General features: G+C 39.3%; 2 long non-coding RNA genes across 10 annotated transcripts in view; both read right to left on the bottom strand.

The window, feature by feature from the left end:
- LOC108963191 (uncharacterized) overlaps positions 1-21,692 on the bottom strand; it is a 79,015-nt gene that overhangs the window by 37,533 nt on the left and 19,790 nt on the right. For 7 of the 9 annotated variants that reach the window (XR_007776911.1, XR_007776913.1, XR_007776915.1 and 4 more), the window contains one exon: positions 15,150-15,287. This is a non-coding gene — a long non-coding RNA (uncharacterized LOC108963191). Of the gene's footprint in view, positions 1-6,831; positions 7,046-8,003; positions 8,184-15,149; positions 15,288-21,692 lie in introns of all 9 variants that reach the window. The other 2 variants (XR_007776912.1, XR_007776910.1) reach the window with 2 other exon arrangements.
- On the bottom strand, positions 17,233-21,688 carry LOC127059274 (uncharacterized). Its single transcript, XR_007776916.1, has 2 exons — positions 18,235-21,688; positions 17,233-17,536 (listed from the first exon to the last, which is right to left on the bottom strand). It is a non-coding gene; the product is annotated as an uncharacterized LOC127059274 (long non-coding RNA).

Here is a 21,692-nt window from a genome sequence, read left to right as displayed (position 1 = left end):
GAAGGAAATCATTGCTGATGGAAGAAAATTTCTCTGGAAGGTTCCATTTAAACACACCCAGTCACATGAAGCTGGGACCATGAGGTGGCACCTTGCTGGCTGGAGTAGTCTCACCCACACAACAGCATCCCCACAAAGGGCAGCCTGAGCACGCTTCCCCTGATCCCATCTCCCTGCCAACGCTCTCCTGCTCCGTGCAACTGCATGTTGTTCTGCACACCTCATCCCCAGTACTGAGAGCATTTCTCCCTGGCTACCTGACCACACAGGAGAGAACATCCCCCATTAAGGAAAGACATGCCTTTTACAGGAAGCAGCTTGACTTTAAAAAAGAGTAAATCTTTTCCCCTGGATGTTGTGAACCAGGACAGAGAACTGATGTCTGCAGAGGTGACACAGCAGGGTAAGACACTCACAAATTATGAGGGCAGATGTCAGTTCCAAGTGACATGTTTTCCATAACCTACTGCCTCTCTTTGTTTATCCATCAAATACAATCTATATAGCAACTGCTCATCTATTTAGTCCTGGATAGAGCACAGAAATGCAAGTCAGACCTCAAATTTAGTTTGTCATTTGCCTTCTCAAAAGGATATGTGATTTATGTTTATAATAAAGTATTTGAAATGTCATTTAATAGGAAAACAAATGGCAGTTGGATTCCCAAGAGCAAGGAGAGGAGATTGTGAAACTTTGAATTAAGCGGTTCTATCTTATCACACTTTAAGTTACATATTTTTATTCTAATTGTAAAAATTATCTGCCTTGACATATCTTTTCCATTATTTTTGTTAAAGGGTATTCATCAGCGGTGTTAATGATGACACAAAATTTTAATATATGCATTAAACATTTAAGTTTTAATATGTTAACATGACACAAGATGTGAATAATAACAATGTTTTATATATGAAGTGAAAACATATTTTATGTTGGAAATAGTTAGAATGCCTGGCAAGTGACTTATATCCATAACAATTTCATTTAAATATTGCTTTTGCACCCCATCTATCTTAGATGCAATTTTATAGTCCTTTTTAAAAATTCATTTCTGCATGACCTCTTTGAGGCTGCAACTTAGTGCCTCTAGCCTACATATTCAATTGCACTTGTACTTGTTCCCATTCAATTACCTTTCAAAGTGGAGAAACCAGCAAGTGCCCAGATCTGAACAGCATTTACCATTCTGGGACTTTTCAGGAATTATAACTTCTGTGCCGTTACACAGTAATAAGGGTAAAAGGCATGAGAAAATCCATCACATTGCTAAAATATGATGGTCTACCAGGTTTGATTTAGGTCTTCATAATTTGAGACCCCTTGGAACAGCCAGGTAGTTCCTAATATAAGATTATATTCCCTTGAATATCAGAAGATTATGATGCATATATACAACAGCTTTCCTTTTATTTCCTCCTATCCTACCTTCTGACTTGTGGCTTAAAAATTATTGTCCCAATAGCATCAGGGAAAGGGATATCTTTGCAAGGATAAATTGTAAAATGAAAGGAAATATTTTGGTGTTTTAATGTGCCTAAGTGGGAAAGTAATTTGCAAAAATCTCTGCAGAATTTCCATCCTCTACAGGCCTGTTATCATATGACCAAATTGTGCTGATGGAATGAAATCTCTGCTCTCTGACTTTATACACAGCATAAATTCAGGAGTAGTTTCCATTCATGACAGTGTATAAGCTTAAACAGACCTTGTACCCCAAAAGTTCACACTTTCAGCCTGTTATGGCTGTGATGTATGTTAAAATTATATAAATCAGAAAGCAGGCATTCTAGCCAGAGTAGCTTCCCTGTAGGGTGTCCATCCTTATGATCTGGCTGAGAATTTAAAACTAATTTCTGAGCACATTTCTTTCAGACACTGCGGTCCAGCAGTAGGCTCCCTCTACCCCACCACCTCCAGCAGATGCAAGATGTCAAGGAAACAGATCAGAAAAAACGCCAGGGAAGGACAGCAGATACTGTAAATCCCACCTGGAAAAACTCTCACTGCAAAAAGGCAGAGATTTTTTCTTTGCATCAAATTCCAGGTAAACGTGGTAGTGTGATATAATAAGCAACAGAGAGATAATAGGAAAATCATAATTTCAGAAATATAGCTACAATGCTCATACTGAATATTCAGATATTAACATGCAGATGGTAAATATTTTTATCTTTATAAATACTAGCTATAATTTGCTTCTCTGTTTATTTGTGTCTGGTATGTAATGTCAAGCATTTAAAATATTTATGGTCATGTTGGTTCTAGTCCAGCTCTTTGATTTGTATCTTTTAAGTGAAGTTCCTTGTTAATAACCTAGAGTAAATGTATTCTAAAAGATGTTTTTTTCTTATATGCATACACATTTTTAAGAGCACAAATGGATGGGTCAACATTTATTTTGAGAAAATGTTTTTTCTCCTTATTCAATTTTTTTATTGCTGTCTTGTCTTAAAAAAGGGTGTGAATAAGTTTACGAGGGTCAGAAGAATTGTTCTGCCTCTGCAGACAATTCACCTACAGAGGTTCAGCCACTGATGAAAATTGCAAAATGGAACTACTACTTTTTTCCTGTAGTGAATAATTTATGCTTGGGAATGATTTCATCACCGAACACTCTTCAAGTCATTAAACTGAACTGAAGAAAATGGGGTGAAGTCATCATCAAGAAGGTCAATTTATGGAAATACTGTTATCTCTTTCACAGTATTATTAATACCTACTGACACCTTCATATTCAGCAGGGTAAAGCCAATCATTAGCCTATAAGGTATAAGTAAGGTCTCAAGCACATGCTCACAATGAGAACATCATTATTGCAAAAGTGATCTGAATGCAGCAGGTATGAGAAGGGAAAGACAGTGAGACAGGAGGAAGAGGAGGCAGCTCTTGGTCTTAGAAAGCTATAAAGATAAAACCTAATTTTGAGCAGGCTGCTGTATTTTTCGCCATGGATCTGCATGGTACTGCTGTTACTAACTGCATATTGGTTATCTGTATAGCAGATCGCTTCAATGTCTCAAGAACAGCCACTCTGTAATTTTAGGAAGAATTAAACTTGGCAGAGGGTTAAAGGGAAAGGCTATTTGACTCCCTTTGAAATGTGTGCAATTGTAATATTTACAACATCACTTACTAACGTCTAGTTAAAGTACATTGGCACCTGGGAAAAGTTTCCTTCTGCAAGTCCTACTGTTTTCAAATCAAATGACTTGCATGTAGATTACAGACATGTTAATCTTTGCAATCTGACTGTCATGACTTAAGGTTCAGATAAGGCTACTTTCTTAGCAGGATTTGGCACTGGCAGTCACAAAGAGCACAAGTTTAAGAGTCTTATTAGCTAAAGATGCTATTCCACTGCATGAGTTTAAGAGGATATAGCACTTTAGTGACAAGGTTATGCACAGTACCTTTAGAAAAACCTCTGAAAATTTTACACTCCCAAAACCCCAAAAAATTGTAGCATTACACTTGTGTATCATAATATTTTAAATAAACATACAATTGATGTAGACACCATGTTTTATGAGCTTAATAAGTAGCCAGTCCTACTAAATTTGACTTGCAATTTTTGCAAATCTGCTGGTCCATGTGCACTTCTCCAGGAAGAAGCATAACAAATCCCAATCCTGAACACAGTATATGCCTCTTGTAACCAATACAAATCATGCCTTTTATTTCAAAGGGATATAAACTCTCCCTGCATTTTCTGAGACAAGTAAAAAGAGTTTATCCAGATTTTGCTTGCTTGTTTTTATGAAGCCTTCCACACTGGAATGTAAATCCCAAAGGGACTATCTGCAATTGACATGATCAATAGGAATTTCTGAATGCATTTGAATCTTTTCTATAAATGTGAGTTAGTTAAAAAAGTAAATCTGGATTTCGGGTAATTTAAGAATATTATTTTCTAAGGGCTTTAGGAGTAGCATCCCAGAAATGCAGGAATAAAAATTATCTTTAAAACTCAGCTCTCCCTGCTTTAAGAGATTGTCAAATATTCTCAGAACCATCTGATTTTTCTCTAATCTGTTCACAGAGGTCTTCAATCATGAAGTAAAGAAGCTCCATAGGCAGCCTGTTTCAGTCCTTAAAAGCCTTTGCAGATGGAAAGGTTTTTTTTAATGTCTAATTTGATCTAATCTAAACTTTTTCTCCCTTTAGAAAAATTAAGGCTGTGATTTCTTTTCTACATTGGGTGAACATGGAGAGTAACTGATGACCATGCTCATTACAGAACCTTTTTACATATTTGATGATTACTGAATTGCTCCTCACTCTTTTCAGAACTAAAGAAACCCATTTCTTCAAACCTTCTGTCACATTTTTAAACATCCTAGCAGTTTATGCTCTTGGCCCACACTCTGCTTAGTCTGCATCTTTTCTTAAAATGCCATGCTCAAAACCTGACCACATATTTTAGCTGAAGTTCTGTTACTGCTGCAGAGGCCAGAAAAAGACCTCCGTCTCTAACTTATGGCATGCCACCTAGTACAATCCAGAATGACACTGGTCTTTTTACTTGATATAATGTTCAAACATATTAAGGTATTTTAACTCATCATTCCTGCTAGATATTTTTCTGTTCAGCCATTTCACATTTTCTCTTGGTTTTCTTCCTTCCCAAGCATAGCGTTCCTTAGCATTTCATATTGTTGGTTTTGGAATATTTCAGCAACATGTTTAGGATCACTGGGAGTACTGATCTTGTCCTCCCAAGTGCTTGGAATCCCTCCTAGAAAGATGCCATCTGCCAGTTTTATGTGCACTACATAATTAATTGTCCAACTCAGTAATGTGACTGTTCAATAGATTGGACCCAAAACAAATTTGTTATGTGAGTTTTATAGGAAACTGCTAAAACTGACAAATTTTAAGGTTTATTTTGTTTGGAATCCTCCACTCCATTCATTCATAACAGCCAATCTACCTCAACATATGAAAGTTTGCATCCTTATTCCTCTACAAAGGTCAATATCCATAAGTAGCTGTGTCAGAAGCAATGTCTTTCATAAATTGCACATAGAAACAGTAGTGCCATTGCTTTTTTTTCAGTTTTTCTTCAGTTCCTTACTGGAGAAAAATGCTAACTAGGTAAGTTCTTTGTCATGTTCTCTTTGACCAGATTTATGACACACCTTTGCAGAGACTTGGAAATAACTTTTGGGTTTACCACTGAAATTATTGCTCATGATCTAGAATTTCCTACAGCATTTCAATATGAACAGGTAAAACTGTCACTAGCAGTGTTTCTATATACTGCAAAAAATGTTCTTTTCTTACATACAGCTTATGGTAATTTAAAAAAATCGAGAGTGTTGATGTATGCATGACACTTGTTTTGCATTTGGGATTTGCATTCAGAGAAACACATAAGATTGCTGACTCATAAAGTAGATTAATTTGGAGGACCACTGCTCACTAATTTCCCCCACTAATTTCCCCACATTGCCACTAGTAAAACTGTACAGGAAAAATGTACCTCATTCACTGAGGTGTTTTTTGTAAAACTGACTGGCTGTCTCTTTGGGTGCTCAAACGCCTTTTCATATCTGGCCCCTAATAAATAATGAAATGTAGACATTGCCCTCAGCTTACCAGTTTTGCTTTAGCATTGCCTGCATCCTGCCTGTCAACTGGATTTAGCATATTTGCATAATTATGTTTCATTCATTCACTACTGGATTTTTTTAAACAAGAAAGGGAAAACCAAACCAAACTAGGAAGCAGGGAACAGCCTATCTGCATGAGGCATTTAAATGCCTCCTGCTAGGCATGTTTGAGCAGATCGTATTTATGCATTTAGTTTGAAAAAAAACGTAAAACATTTAAGGTAATTGAAATAATTCTGAATTCAATTTTAAATCCTGCTGGCATTATTGAGTATTCTATGAAAACTGTCATGCAAAGTAAAAAAAAAAAAAAAAAAAAAAAGAAGGGTAAATAATCTTTTCCCAGTACAATAAGGCAGTCCTACTGCTACTGAAATGTATAACAAAACTTCTGGGGCCTTTTGGAAGAACATCAAGTAACTTTTGTATAGGCCTGGTTCTTAATAAAAACTCACAGCAGTTTAGTGATTGAGAATCCTCTTTCACTGTTAAGTTCATGGTGAACAAAGCTGTGTATAATAGAAATTTTGCTTCTGCTAACTTGAGGATCAGAAGCTCGGAAAAAATCTTGATATTTTCTGCAGGAATAGGATTATTTCTGTCATTGAAAACTGGGTGATTCCAATGTGCAATCAAGCAAGGATATAACTTTGCAGGGATGTACTCTGGAAACACACAAGAAAAAGAGAGTAGTTTTTGCACAGATGCAGAATAAAGATTACAGAGGGTTAGTCTAGCAATGAGGAAAAAAATCATTCCCTTTTCAATGGATCCAGAAGGAACAAACAAAAAAGGGAAGAAGGAAAATATGAGAAAAGTTAGATTTTTTTTCTTTTGCTTCCAACATCTTCAGGTCTAAAGCTGGTTAGTTTACTCCCAGACCATAGAAAAAATAGCCATAACAGAAACAAAGAAAATACACTTCATTGTAGGATCCTGTGTTTCAGAACATCTGGTCTATCCTTCCACCTTTCTGATGGGAATAACTATCCATACATGAAAGCATCTTCTCAATACATTTTTAAAAATCTTGACTGACACTTGAAATTCAACAACTTCTCTTGGCAATGTATTATGGTGTTTCATTACTTGTATCACTAGAAACTTTTTAACCTGAAATCTAAACCTAAGTCTCTCTTACATGAAATAAATTTTTCCTTTCTCTTCAGTGGACATGAAAAGATGTTTTTCAGTTCTTTGTAAGTAGCCAGACTCTTACCATTTTTCTCCTGCTCAGTTTTCTTTAACAGTTGCTTTTTCCTGACATCCCATGGACTCTGAGTTCCTTGCAATTCTCATTGCTTCTTCCTGGCCTCCCTCCATCTGATCTGAATCTTTCCCGACTTGAGAGGGAAAGATTCAGATGTTTCTATATTCTGTGGCCTCTAGTGGAAAAGGAAAGATACGGCTTCTCACACATCTTTGATTTAAACCTGAAAAATCAGAGTGATTTCTTTAAAAGTGATATTTTCTGTCCTCACAGGAAGATGATGTTATGCAGTGTTTTATTGACATAAAGTCTGCTTTTCTTCGACTGCTTGTTTGCTATATATATATATATCTGTCACTGATTAACTAAAGATTTCAACAAATATTGAAGAAGTGGCCCTGACATTTTCAGCAATTACAAATTGGTTCAAAATCCAGCTACTCACCACTCTCATATTAAATGCAGCAATAAATTAATACTTTTATATGCTCCAAATAAACCAGTAAGAAGAAATGCTGAATATGAAACTGAGATCAAATCCCTTTGGAGAAATTCATATTTGGTGCTTTAGGATTTCTAGGACTGTCATATCTCATTTTTGAGCTATTTTTAAAACTAAGTATTAAAACAAAATTATCTTCTGAAACATGATAGGGGAAAAAATGGTTTTGTAGGATTTCATGGGCATTGTGTCTTTGTTAATCAACACAAAATACATTGCATTTACCAGTAAGAAATTAGAAATTAATTTATTCATACTTTTTTTTTTAATTGCCATTCTCGGAAGCTCATTATATTTATAAAAGTCCATCAGTTCTTTCTGGCTCACACACATCACTACCCATTACCCAGAGCAAGCAAGAACAGGTGCAAAATAGGTTCAAATGAGGTTCATCACACATACCGGAGGTAAATATTCTCCTGCTATAAATTAGCTAATAATGTATTTGACAATACAGAAAGCTAAATGAATGTCTTATGTCTAACAAACAGCTGTATTTGCAGTCCTACAGATAATTGAGCACTCAACCACAACGAATTTATTGAAGGAGGCTGATAGTTCTTTACTGTAAGACTAAGTCAGAGCATATTAATGTAACACACAGTCATACATGTGCCCCCAAAAATGTGGGACACATGTGCCAACCATCCAGCCATGCTGATCTTTGGTACTCTGTCACCTTGCTTTCAGTGGATTACTGCTGACAAGTTGTAAGTCCAGATTGGCTGGATTCTGCTATGGGATCTGATCCTTTGTGATGCTGAATATTGCTCTAAGTGATACAGACTGCAGACTGCAAGTCAGCACTTCATGGAAAATGTTCAGGAAACTGCAGAAATAGTCCAGGAGCTGCCACCTCCTGAGACAAGACAAGGAAAGCAAGAAGTTACTCAGAATGATCCCAAACTCTCTGTTCTGATTTTCTCTAGTTGCTCTTGTCATCAAAAAATACAACCAAAGGGATGCAAAAATTGTAATTAATGGGCAAGCTATGTGTGGACCTCCTTCTGTGGTTCTAGGCATGAGGTTGTTGTGGCAAAATTTAAGAAGACAGCCTTTTTTTGGGTTGTTTTTATGTCTTCTCTTTGTACGAACTGGACCCAAGCTCTGCAGGCTCCAGGGTTCTATTGTTCATTTTATTAGTCTTTCCCAAGAAATGTAGTTTTAACCATTGAGGAGAAAGAAGCAAATAGTTCTGTTTCTCCAGAGAAGCCAACTACATTATGATTATGAAAAAAAACTATGAGGTCTGGAAAGCTTTTCTTGTTTAACTCTTCCTTTTTACCAGCTAGGTCCACAAGTCTCAAGGTCACATTTCTGTAGGTAGGCATGCACCCACACCACACAGCTGACTGTGCACAAAACTCTTGTGCATGGTTGGCAAAATAGCTTATTTCTATCAGCTTGTTTTTTGGAACTCACTTTTTCATGTATGCAGAACAGTTAAGAGTCTCCAGGGCAAGACTGGAGCCTCAGTTGCTTTTTATCTGGATGTGGGAAGAGGGATAAAATGCCAGGCTCTTGGGCTTGTGCCCACTTGTCCCAAAAGACCAAAGCTTAAGCTCAGGAATTTAAATATGAAGCAACCAGAATCCTTCACATATGGGTGCTTGGTGTGGGAACATTTTTGGGAAGTTCAAGAGCAGGTTAAATAGTCCATTTTTGTGGACTATAGACATATACACTTTTTGAATACAAAAGAAAGGTAGCTGTCTTTTCTTTTCCAGCCTAGTGGTAAACTAGTCTTTCTGTTGGTCTTTCATGTTTTCACTGCATTTCATCAACTGGAGGCAATTTGCACAGCTTTCCTCATGTCCAGGTAAGGTAAGAAAATGGCCATTAAAGTCATAAAAATCTGGGAATGAATGAACAGACACCAGTAGCAATTGTAGCTGGGATTACTTTATTTACTTGTGAATCAGCTACATTTTAAGATGGGAGTGCAGGAAGAGAAGCAAAGAGAACTTATTTGCTATGATTTGCCAAGTTCACAAAAAAAAGATATATTTTCTAAGAGATGGGCATAGCAAAAGTATTACGTGGTTTAGATTCAGTGAATTTGGTCATGAAAAGTATTTTTATAGGTCACTTGTCCGGCTTGTCTGAATAGAATTGTTTTGCTAATTATCTAGTCTGCATCTAAACTGAGTCTGTGGACAAGCCGACTCTTCATGTCTGCACAAAAAAAAGTACTTTGAGTTCCAAACTGGGCTTTCCGAAACTCATTAGACTTCTTTACTGCCTTTAATAATGACTATATGAGACACAAAACAGAGGCAGACAATTGCTAGGAAAGCAATGATCAATATTGCTAGGAAAGCAATGATCAATATTGCCATTTTGTTTGGCAAATCCAAGCAGGGTGAATTAGAGATGGACTGGACAGTAATATGGGAAATAATGGAATATCGTTACAGAAATCACCAACAATGCCTGATCTCAGCTGTGGTATATGGTCATATGCTTCAAAAGGATTGAAGAATATTTAAGAAAGAAGATCATGATAAACAGGCTTCAGGTTAATTCAAACCTCTAATGAGGAAATAAATTTTCCGCTTTAAAATTAGACTGGGGAACGTAGTGTATATTCATAAGAAAGGAATAAATGTGTCTCACAGTGCAAGGAGAAGGAAGGCCCTTGTTGAACTGCAAGATAAAAAATGCGCCTTGGATTGAAATGTGCCTAGGCAATGAGGCCCAGAAGACATGGAATGCGAAGAGGAAATTTCTCTGAACAGTAATAAAAATATGCAAAACTATTTCACTTTTCTTCTGAAAGGCAGATTAAACCACACAAAGATGGGTGTGAACATTTAATTCTTCTAACTTAGAGATCAAGATCAGAGCTACTTCCATGCCAGAGAGCCAGAGAGCAGGTGTTACAGCAGTTGAGCCACAGGCCTAGTCTGATCTTGTCTGGCACTTCATCCTTTTCCAAAAAACACTCTCACTGAGGACAGAGATTTAGTCTTGCATCAGAACATTGTTGCCAGCACCAAGGAACAAAAGGGAACTGGCTAGCATCAGTGTTGGAGACTGATGAGGCCACTGAATATTCATCAATGGAACTGATTCAGGATGTAGAATCACAACCATCAGGAATCTCAGAAAAAAATAGCCAGGTTTTGTTTTTTTGCAAAATCTGGAGCATCTAATGGCCCTTCAAGCTGATGCTCTGATTCTGGAAAGAACTGTGCAATGTGGTAGTCTGTGATGGCACGAACATAATGATTTCCAGAGTCCTGGATGCAGCCATTTCCATTTGTTCCTGCATTCACATGCCCACACATAATAGTTTGTTCCTGACTGCTACAGCTCCAAACAAAGCCCAATTTAATATTAAAGCAAGATGTCAAAACTGCCCAACTCCTCTGAAGAGGCAACCATTGAAAGGCTGCTGTTATTTCAATGTTAATGGAGCATAAGAATTCAAGTACAAACCATTGTTTTGAGTATGGTTACTTACAAATACATAGTGAGATGTCATGCCTTAAAACTCAAAGCTTTTGTTTAAGTAGAACAGAAAAACTAGGGTAGAAGGAAAAACTGATGCAGAGACCACAATTACATACTGGGGCACTGGCTGAGCCAAAAATACACCTGTCTCAACATTCAGTCCAATCTCCCTGCACTGGGCTGCCTACCAACTATTCATAGCAAGTCAAATTTTAGCCAGAAAAAGACTGTGAAAGGACTCGTGTGTATGTGTGTTAGTGGAATATTACAAACAGCATTTACAAAAATAAACAATAAAAACATATTTTGAGCTACTGTAGTTGACTTTTTCAGGGTCAGAAAAAAAGAAGTCCCTGTGCTGATTGCTAAAAAGGAGGGCATATGCCCCCTAATACCTTTAAATCTTATTTCTTGTGAAAAGGAGCTCTTACTATTTTTGTTTCTAATCTAGGGCAAGTTCTGAAATCCTTATAAAAACCAAGGGCTTAATAATGAAACAAAAAATAACTGGTAGCTTTATTTTTATATCAAAAGGAGATAAGGATTAAAAATACTAATGGTGTCTAACTGAGTATATTCCAGTCTGTTTCCCCACGGAAAAAAAAAAAAAAGAGTTTGTAAAGATTAGGAACAAGACTCTATTGCTGGGCACATGAGGACCTATGACCTTGACCACGGTCATGACATTCTGGCTGAGCTCCAGCTGTCCTCAGAGGGTGCCTGGCTTCAGCAGAACATGCAGAATAGGATTGGTCATTGACACAATTTAACCAGTCACTTCTTATTAGCAATTGTCTTTCATTAGAACCATACTAAACATGAAGAGATGCTTTAATCACTATGTCCTGAATTTACATTCTATCTATACATATATTTTTTCCCCAGGTTATTTTTCCCATTGGTTCTACTTCTACACCAAGGAGAAACTCCAGAGTTGCCCCAAATTTTGTAGACTCTATTTGTTTTTGGTTTTTTTTTTTTTTTTTCAAAAATAGGCTTTCAGTTCTGTATAAAAAATTGCCAAGATACTGAGTATTTTGCAGAGAAGACTTTTTTGCATTTTGAAAATTATTGGTCATTCCAATGGAGATGTCACATGGAGTCTCCCTTATATACAGGTGATGTTAGTTGCCAGCATTTAAGAGGTACTTTTCATTTACTATGAAAAACAGTATTGTATTCAAAATCTCTACAAATAGACTCTAGAAACTTTAAAAAAATAATATTCAAAGCGGCTCTTTTCTATATCCAAATTTTTCTGTAAAATATGCACATTACATCATTCCATTAAGAAATTGCAAATAAATCATATGTACAAAATTGCTGCTAGTGCATTAAAAAAAAAAAAAAAAAAGGTTGGAATCTCTATTTGTGATAATCACTTGAGAGTTTTTTGTCTTGATAGCATACTGAATGATTTCATCATCTTGGAAAACCCATTCAGTGTATCGTTCTTGAAAGACACCTTTCCATTTACCATTTAACTACATAGACACAGAGACACATACATATGTCTTGTTGCTAAATTTCATTCATATGAATGGAGATGGCTCTTTAATAAAAAGCATCAAAAATATGTTCACCTTCACTGCATCCCTTGTATATATTCCCCATCATTAAAAGGTGTGAGATGGATTGTAAAATAGATTTGCAAATCTGTTATTTCCCCTCAATATTGTAGCCTCAGAGCCCATTATCAGTTACAGAAGATAAGCTAGGCTGAAGACAGATATTTTCTAATGGTCAAGAGTCAATGGCCCATTTGAGAGAAAACCATGAAGACCACAGACACACTTTCCAGCACATAACACTCTCTAGTCTTTCTACCATCTCTGGACTTGAAGCAAGCTTAACCACCAATATTTGTATAGTTTGCTATAGTTTACCTGCTGTTACTTGCATCCATAATGCTGGGAACTATTTCTGAGTACCTTCTGTTCATCTGTCTTCCAAAAGAAGATGTCACATATATCAGCTATTAATGAGATATTTGCTAGTCTCTTGCCTGTTTGTGTCCTTCATCTACTATGTTCATGCATCAATCCTACTTGGTGTCAACAGATGAGGCCAGAGATGAATATTTTCATGAATGTCTTCTGCTTCTTACTGCTGACACTTCATTACCCTCCACAGAGCTTCCACCAATGCTGCACTTGAGGTTGTGACAACTTTATGGTACAGAGCACATACCAAGGAAAATGCAAACCAATTTGCTTCTAGTGGGGTCTAGAGAAGCCTCTCATTAGAGCTGGGCTGCCTGCAGTGGTGTGACACCAAGCCCTCTGCCCTGCCAGTTTTATGTGTACCTGAATATCATGAAAAACTATCCTTAGAGAAGAATAAAGCGAGTCTGACCCACTCCAGAAGGAAGGCTTTGATACCACAGACTCTTCCAGGGGTGATTCAAATTACTGCTTATGTTCATGATCAGCTCCAGGAAGAAAGTTTGTTCCCTCTTTTGCAAGCACTTCTGTATTTACATGCAAGAGAACATTTGAGCCCAAAAGTTTTGACCTGGCACCATTGATGCAATGCACTGTAGATTTCAGATACACTCCCATTTAGACTCCTCTGAAATGCCCAGGGATTTTTCTCCATTTGCCATCAAGATAACTGGCCTGGCCCCGGCAACTTTCTCAAGTATTCCTGGAAGAGAGGAATGGCCAAAGCAATCTCCCACTGGGTGGCTTGGGGGGAAAATTTGTGGATACTAGGACAGTAGAAGGTGAAGCAGGTAAACCTCTGAGGAATGGATTCCAAGCTCTGCTCATTTGACAGCTGTTTTCGCTGGCATATCCTCTAACACTAAGTCAGAAGATATGTTCCTGAAAAGGCCATAATTCCAAATAGTTTTATGTACCATTCTTCATTCACTCTGATGATAGAATGGAAAAGTCAAGGGCTGTGTTAATTAGTTTCTTTCCTGAAATGGACTATAAATATAGTTAGAAGAGGCAGAGCAGAAGAGCAAACTGTGGCCTTCTGTGGTGGTACATTAATTTTGCTGGATTAAGATTTCCAGTAGAAACAAAAAAAATCTGGTTATCCACATTTACTCTGTTTTCCATGATCAATGGCTTATTATACTGAAGTTTTACATAGAGTGTTACACAATGGAGGTATTTATGATGCAATAAACTACAAGATGGGAGACACAAAAAAGTTAATTAATTTGGTCTCCAATGCTTAAATATTCCTCCCATATCCAGACACACTGCATTAGAGTGATAATGTTGAAAGAATCAGAACTGCATGTGTTTCTGGATATAAAATTTTAAGAAGTTTGGCAACAGTCAGCTTTTAAAATTGCATGGTTTTTAGATTTGGGGGAAGGTTATTTTGATCCTGGCTTAGATCTAGTATCAGACAAAATTCAAAACTTGAAGACTTGAGACTTTATACTTTGATGTATCCATTGCATAAACGGCCTAACACTTGTCCCTGAAGTGGCATTTGGAAAAAGTCCTACTATTCAGTGGAAAACATTCAGGTCCAAACATCCCAATGAAATTTGGAAAAGTATTTATAACTTTAAGCAAGTACACTTTCCTATTCCTTACCATCTCACTGCTGACTAGCAGCACTTTCTCAAATCTGTAGTGCATTTACTAGGAACACACATGACTTGAAAGCATATTAAGATGATTAAAAAACAACTATGAAATAACATAAGGCTTGCTTTATTGACTTGCTTGTATACCTACTGTGTGATACTAGCTAGTTTGCTGCTTTAAAAAACAACACACAAAAAACCACCTGTTCAAGTAACTACAGAACATATTAGGATACCCTTTCATATTAAGGATGACTCTTCTTGCTTCCTGAATCCCCACAGAAGGATGACTTTGCCTCCTAGTAAAGACAATTGCGAAACCCCCACTAGGATGACTACGATTTACAGTAAGTCCTAAATGTTGAGTAGAAGCTCTTTGATCCCTTATTGCAAATTTTGGCCAAAGCTGCCAGGCAGTGACATACCTGTTTGTGGGATTCTGATGTTTTTGATGTTCACAGTCTGTGCACTGTGCTTTGATTTATGGAAGCTTAACTAAACCAGTCACAGTCTGCTGGGAACTGCAAGTTTCTGGTTAAAATATGTATCTCATGACACATAAATGCTTTCTGTGGAAAACCCTTTGATTCCTTTGCGTTTTCTGACATGTCATCAACAGGTCTGAAAACTTGGCTGAAGTTCAGGGACTGTAATGAAAACTTCATCACAGCACCAACTGTCACACAAGCTGAGACAGCACTTGGGACAAATAAGCAAAGAATCCTTAACCCCCATCTCTTCTGCTCATGCATATATGTTGAAGTTTGTGAGAAATTGTGAGAAAACCAAAGAGGTTGGGAATAGGAAAGAGTTTACCTGAAACCTGAACAGACTTTAGATGGGTTCTTTAAGGAAAGTTACTTGCTCCTGTGATCCAGTGCTGAGCAGTTAAACCAACCAGCTGGTCACTCTGGGCTCCCTCTGTAGTCAGCAGGCCAGTGGAAGAGAGTGGCTCTTCCCCATGCAAGAGAAGAAGGCAAATTTTGGCATTAGCATCACATTGTTATGTACCACAATCATATTAGCACATCGCACAATCCTAGCATATTGGCATTAGAAATATATCAATGTATCATCAGCACAGCCTCTTTTTCACTCTGACCACAGGGGGTACCAGGGTTAACTTGACCCTCATTAAATGCCCACATTTGGGGTATAAGAACAACCAAGTGTGGTATGTGCTAAAAACGGTGTCCTGGCAACAGGATGGCCTTTTTTAAAAGGTGTCTTATTGTACAGGTAGGTCTGAGGCAAGCGGCAAGAGTAGCTTAGAGTACATTCTGAGCTATTTGCCAATGGAGATTAAATGATCAGAATGAATGGCTGTGTACCCGGCCTTTCTGTGGATTTCAAGGCTAGATAGTTGGTTCCCAGATCCCTAAAGATGCTGTGTGTTAAAAGCATCTCTCAGTGGAAACAACCCGCCCAGGGTCACGGCAGCCCTGCTCCATACGACAGGCTGAGAGCTGCGCTGCGCTCACTTCTTTCCCGGACAATAGCACTGTTTTCCTTCCTTCCATGCTGCAAAACAGATTCAGCCTGGTTGCATTAAATTCTTACGTTAATGTTCCATTAACCAGCCTCCCTTTCTTTATATTTGCTCATGTTCATTGTTCTGCTTTGACTTTGTTTCACTCCCCGTATAATTGAAATGTTTAACACTGTTCCTTCCTGTGGTCGGGACACATTCGCTTACGTCCGTGTCGCGCCCACCCCTGGCTGAGGCCAAATGGAAGCAATTAAAGCCGGGGTCCGCGTTGTCCGTGTGCCGCCCCCCTCGCCGCCGCCCAGCCCCTAACGCGGCGGCGCCTCCGACCTTTGCCGGGCCCCGCGGCCAGGCAGAAGGGCTCGGGGGGGTCTTTCTGCTGCAATAAAGGAGCGATGTATTTATTTGTTTGGGGTAATGTTCGTGCGTGCGGGCAGGGCTGTGCACCAACAGCCCCACCCCCGCCCCGCCGCCGCGCTGAGGGGGCCGCTGCCGCCGCCGCCCGGTAGGTGGCGCCTCGACACCGCCCACCTGCGCAGCCCCGGCCTGGCCCGGCCCGGCCTGCTCGGGAGCACGGAATAAAATAAAATATTAAAATAATAAAGCGGATGAGCAAAGCTGCCGACCGCTCCCCCTGTGCGATGTCTTCTGAAAAGCGAAGCGGCAGGATGGGCCTGCAGCCCGCTGCCGGCGTGACGACACCAGCGCCACGGTCCGGCTTGGCCGGGTGTCCGGCCTAATGGGCTTTTGGCTTACGGAAGAGCTATAAAAAAAAGCGAATTAAAACCACTTTAGTCTCGGGTCAGCGGGGCCTGACAGAGCGTGCCCGGCTGCAGCACCGGTCACTGCTGCAGTCGGTGCCCGGGCATTAGAGGCTTTCTCGTCCCCCTGGGATCACACGGCGGGTGCAGCGGGGCTGTGGTGGCACAAAACTGGTTCGATGGAAAGCTGAAGCACTCCCTTTTGGGAATGAGAAGCTGCTGTGTCAGGAGAGGGTGCTGGGCTGTGGGTCGCCGCCTGAAACAGGAGAGAGTTAGGCAGCAGGTCAAGTTAACGCGAGCCCCTTGCCCCCTCTCCCCCAGCTGCCAGCTCAGCTTCCCGACCAGCTCGTCCCATGCCCCGCAGTGCCTGCCCTTCTCACAGGCTCTGTCAGCCCCTCCGAGCGCAAATCAGGGCTGCAGCCTCCACTCCAGAAGCCAGGATCTCATCTCTCCTTCTGTTTTTTGTTCTGTGACTATAAAAAGGAGCTTCTGATGTTTCGTCTACCCCGAAGTCAAATTGTGTAGGACAGCCTTCTATCATGGTGATGAGAAAAGGAAGGGGAAGGAAGCTATAGATTTTTTTAAAAGCTCATTTTGTTCTTTGGGTGTGTTTGGTTTTAATTAAACACAGAAGTTCATTAAAACGCACTGATAAAAATCAAGAGATTTATTTATGGCTTTCTTTGTTAGCCCGTATCAGTTTATAGTGTATCTGCATGGTGGGGTAGTCAGCTTCAAGATGTGTGAGGGATTTAAACACTGAATATCCATGCTTGGGAAGCAAGCAGGAAAGAAGTGAAACAGCCAAGGTGTTTTGGTGTTTTTTAAATTACATTTGACAAGAGTCACTATGCTCTTCAAAGCTCAGTGTCAAAAAAACTGTTTTGGTTCATTTCTCCTTGAAAATCCTCTCCTGCAAGCAATGCAAGTAGTTGTCCCAAAATGATAGGATATTTCTGGAAAGAGAAAAATGTTTCTGTTGTGACATCTATGCTTCCAATTTTGTGTATTTTTGCTATTAACAGCTAGGATGTTGGGAGGAGCGGGTGTTGGTATCACATCTTTGTTACTAGAATATTGACATCTCTTGCTTCATTGATTTTTTATTACAGTCCCAAGGTTGGAAATAATGATTGTCAGTGGCAGCTTCTTTGCTGCTTGCTTCAGCTTCAAGTGGTAATTTCAAGCATATTTTATTTTAGATTATTTCTCCCCATCTATATAAACTCCCTGCCTTTCTGTCTGCAACGGGAATAAGTAGTTTGTGAAAAGCCACCTCTTGAAAAGTTCAGGGCTGCAACATGCCAGCATAAAAGATAACACCAAACCAAGCCGCCTTTGTCACTGCTACCGCTGCTGTCTTGGCATCTGTCGACAAAGCGCCGCTCCAATCTGGGGATCCCTGCTGGGGTGAGATATGGCCACGTCTCCAGCAACGGACCGGGTGACACCAGTGCCAGAACGCTGCGACCATCTGATGCAAGTCGCTCCTAATGAAAGTCCAGCATGGGGCTAAATGAGTTTCCTCCTCTGCTGGGTGAGGGGCTAATGATAAAAGCCCTCCCTGGGCTCACCACTGCTGTCAGTAGCTTTGTCAGGGCATATGGCAGTTGGCTAACTGCAGCTTGTGCGAGGTTCCCTCTCACCGTGTTACCTCTGGATTTGGCTGGCGGGCTAGGATGAGGCTCCTCTGCCTTCTGCCTGAGCGGTGTGCGGGTGCGTGGGTGCTTGCCATGGCTAAAGGGCGGGCACTTGCGGGGCACTATCAGTTTGGCACCCGGTGAATGTTGCTATTGCTGCTGAAGAAATGCAGTTCACATGAAACCTGTACCGGTTTGCTGTAGAAAAGGCTAAAATTTGTTAGTTCATGCAGTTGGCTGTGCTTCCTCATATGCAGACACCTCTGCTGCTCCAGTTGTGTGGGCTCAGACATTCTGCATTTTCAGTCACAGCATTCACAGGATTGTAGTAGTAGTAGTAGTAGTAGTAGTAGTAATAGTAATAATAGTAATAGTAATAATAATAATAATAATAATCATATAGAGTAATAACAATAAAGAAGAAAGGAAGAAGAAGGCAGCAAAGTAAATAAGATAGTTGTGGCCGCTAAGTCCCTAGGCAGCTGACAAAATGTAATTTTAAATAATAAGAGGAAGAAAGTAGATTTTGTCCTCTAGAAGTCGACCTTTCATTAGAGAAACCAGTGAGAAATTTGGATTAAAAAACCCAAAAGACAAATGCATGCGCGCACACACACACACACACACACACACAGACACAGATCCTGCATGGAAGGTGTGATGAGTTAAAAAAAAAAAACCACCACCAAACCACTGTAGGGATAGGAGCTTGCTGGCTCACATTCTTATAGCAGTTTCTTCCACCTCAGCTTTTTGTAGTTGATGTTAAATGTGAGACCTGTAATTTATTTTTTTTCAAACACAGCAGCAGCAGCATGTTCTCTGCACCTGTTGGTTTTATGATTTGCTTCTCACAACAATTCCTTTGCTGTTGAGACATGATTTGAATGACAGGCACTGCTGAATCAGCTTGTAAATAGAAATGGAGGTGGGTTCGATGCATTTTCCAAAATAACCTCCCTCTTCATGCCTTGTGTGACTTGCCCTTTGCAAGGCATATTTTATTCCTCTTCATCTCTTGCCATTCAATTTCTCTGTTCTGTTTTAATATTCTTTCTATCTCTCACCATTATTTCCACATTCTTGCGTTGTTCTCTCTCCTCTGGGTTCACTCCTCAACAAGATATCAGCAACTTAGATAACAGCAGAGGCATTTGTAAGTGAAATGTTTGGTTAAAGCATAATAACCCTGCCCTTGAGATGCATTCATGGCAGGTCAGAACCATATAAGGCTTTTCTTAGAGACCTTCAATTACGGGATAGTCACTGCTCCTGACTGACCACACTAACTCCATGGTGCCTTGGGATTAATAATTCCTCAATACTGAGTTAGACTTAGGTTTTAGGTTTTTTGCTCTAAGGACACAAAGCTGCTCAATGGAAGGCCATAATCTGAAGCACTATGAGAAACAAAACAAAACAGAGCCTTTCTACTGCAATCATTGTCCATTTACTGTGTGTTAGAAACTCTACTCAGTACAGTCCTGAGTCAGGATTTTGGAATGCTTTTGGGATTTGTCAGGGATGTACTTGTTTAAACGTGTAGGGCACACACTGTGGATCTCAAAGCACCTCAGGCCTGTTTATCATTTGGACTCTTAAGACCCCTGGCTGGTTAGGTTATGTCAAAGACTGGAAAACTTAGGCATTGAGGCTGTGGTGTTTAGGAAGTTTATTACTGCTAAGATCCCTTCCAAGATCTGTGCCTAAATGCTTGAGGCACTATTGAAAAAGGGGTTTACATGCCTTAGCAGATTTGCCCTGTTTCATAAGCTTCTCGCCAGCATTACTGTCAATCTTGAAAGCCAGTGGGAGTTCTGGATAGGTCAGGGAGGTCACACAAAGGTCCATTTAATTCTATCAGATCGAAACAAAATACACATGGAAGCCTGCTGCGTTTTTCTGGCACACGTTCCATATACCTTTTAAAACTAAATCTTTGGATTTAGCCAATGCATGCATTAGCAAGTGCTGCATGTGGGCTTCAGGTGATTCTTCTGTTGGTGGTATTATCCATATTAATCATTTTTTAAAAGAAATTGCTGTTATTTAAATATTTTGTTGTGAAACACATGGGAAGCTCCATCAAGAACCAAAAGCATATGTCCCGCTTGTCATATTGCTGTGATAAGTTATTCAAGAAATTAAATTTGCAATTTAACTGAAATAAAAAGGAATTTTATTTGAAAATATTTTTTCCCTGTTCTGCTGTTGATCGATCTTCGTGTATCCAGTACAAACTTAAGATATGCTGCGAGTGGCTTTCACTATCTCTTGGAAGCTATGGGAGGAGCAGCTGAGGGGCTATGCATCCTGTGAGAGACTCTCAGAGCAGGCAGGCCCCAACAAGTCTCTGCCTGGATGAGGGCAACCCTGACCACTACTGAAATGTGGGCAAGCTCAGCTGATGTTCTAGGGGTTCCTGGGATGTCTGCTGCAAACTCCTGTCACTCCACTCCTGTGTTTGCTGTGCTCATCACACAGCACTGCCTCACTGCAGGCATCCAGTTGAGAAGTTAGGCTCTGTCCCAAGCTCCTGCTCAGGAAAGGCTGTTTCTAGGCAGCCTGAACCATCTGACAAAACACAAACTGTGCATTTGAAGGACACTTTCAGAAAGGGGAGGGAAACTTTACAAGTAAGCTTGGCCTGTTAGAGCAAGTTTATATAAAGACTGTAGTGCTGTTAACTTCTTGACAACTGTTTTTTCTTGATGGGCCCTACATAAACAAAGTTACCTGAATACAGAAAAATGAGACTGATTTCTATAAATTTATTATTTATTAATAAAAATGCCCTAAAAGGTGTTGTGTAGTTTGCCCCGTTCATCTAAAATCTCAGGTTTCTTTATGGAAAAGTCTTCCCAAAATACTCTTCACCTTTTCCATTCAAGAAAGTTTCAGGGGAAATTTTAAATATAGACACCACCCAGTCCTCCCTCAACAATTTAAAAATATTCAATTCAAATGTACTTGCTAGAAAAATTTTTGTTTTAAGTCACTTTACCTCAAAGCCTTTAATTTATAAACATTAGCTTTTTGTTTTCTCTTCATCTTTTTACTTTTTTACCATTTTCTCAATACTTCAGGATGTGTGATAGCCTATTCACACTAATGCCCTTTTCCCTTCTGCCTTCCAAAGTCAAGGAAGGTTTGAAAATTGAACATAAAAGGAAGGGGGAGGGGCACACACAGGTGAAAAAAAGAGTAACAGAAATAAATCCACAACTTATCCTGTTTATTGCAACCATAACAAAGATAATAAGAATGAAGAGTGAGGAAAATTTTGATTTAATGTATTAATATTGTTCTTTTAAATCTACAAGTAAACATTTAAGTCAGAAACCCAAAATTTAATCTGATTTCAAAATTTCCAGTCTAAAATATTTGGAAAGATATTCTTAAATTAATTTTATTTCAGTAACTGTTTTCAATGAGCTGACATTTTAGCTTTGAAAAAAGCCATTTGGTTTGA

Source organism: Serinus canaria, chromosome 2 (genome assembly GCF_022539315.1).
Source record: "Serinus canaria isolate serCan28SL12 chromosome 2, serCan2020, whole genome shotgun sequence".
Classification (NCBI taxonomy): Eukaryota; Metazoa; Chordata; class Aves; order Passeriformes; family Fringillidae; genus Serinus; species Serinus canaria.
Note: the sequence above shows the minus strand (reverse complement) of the source record. Positions and strands in the feature narration are given on the sequence as shown.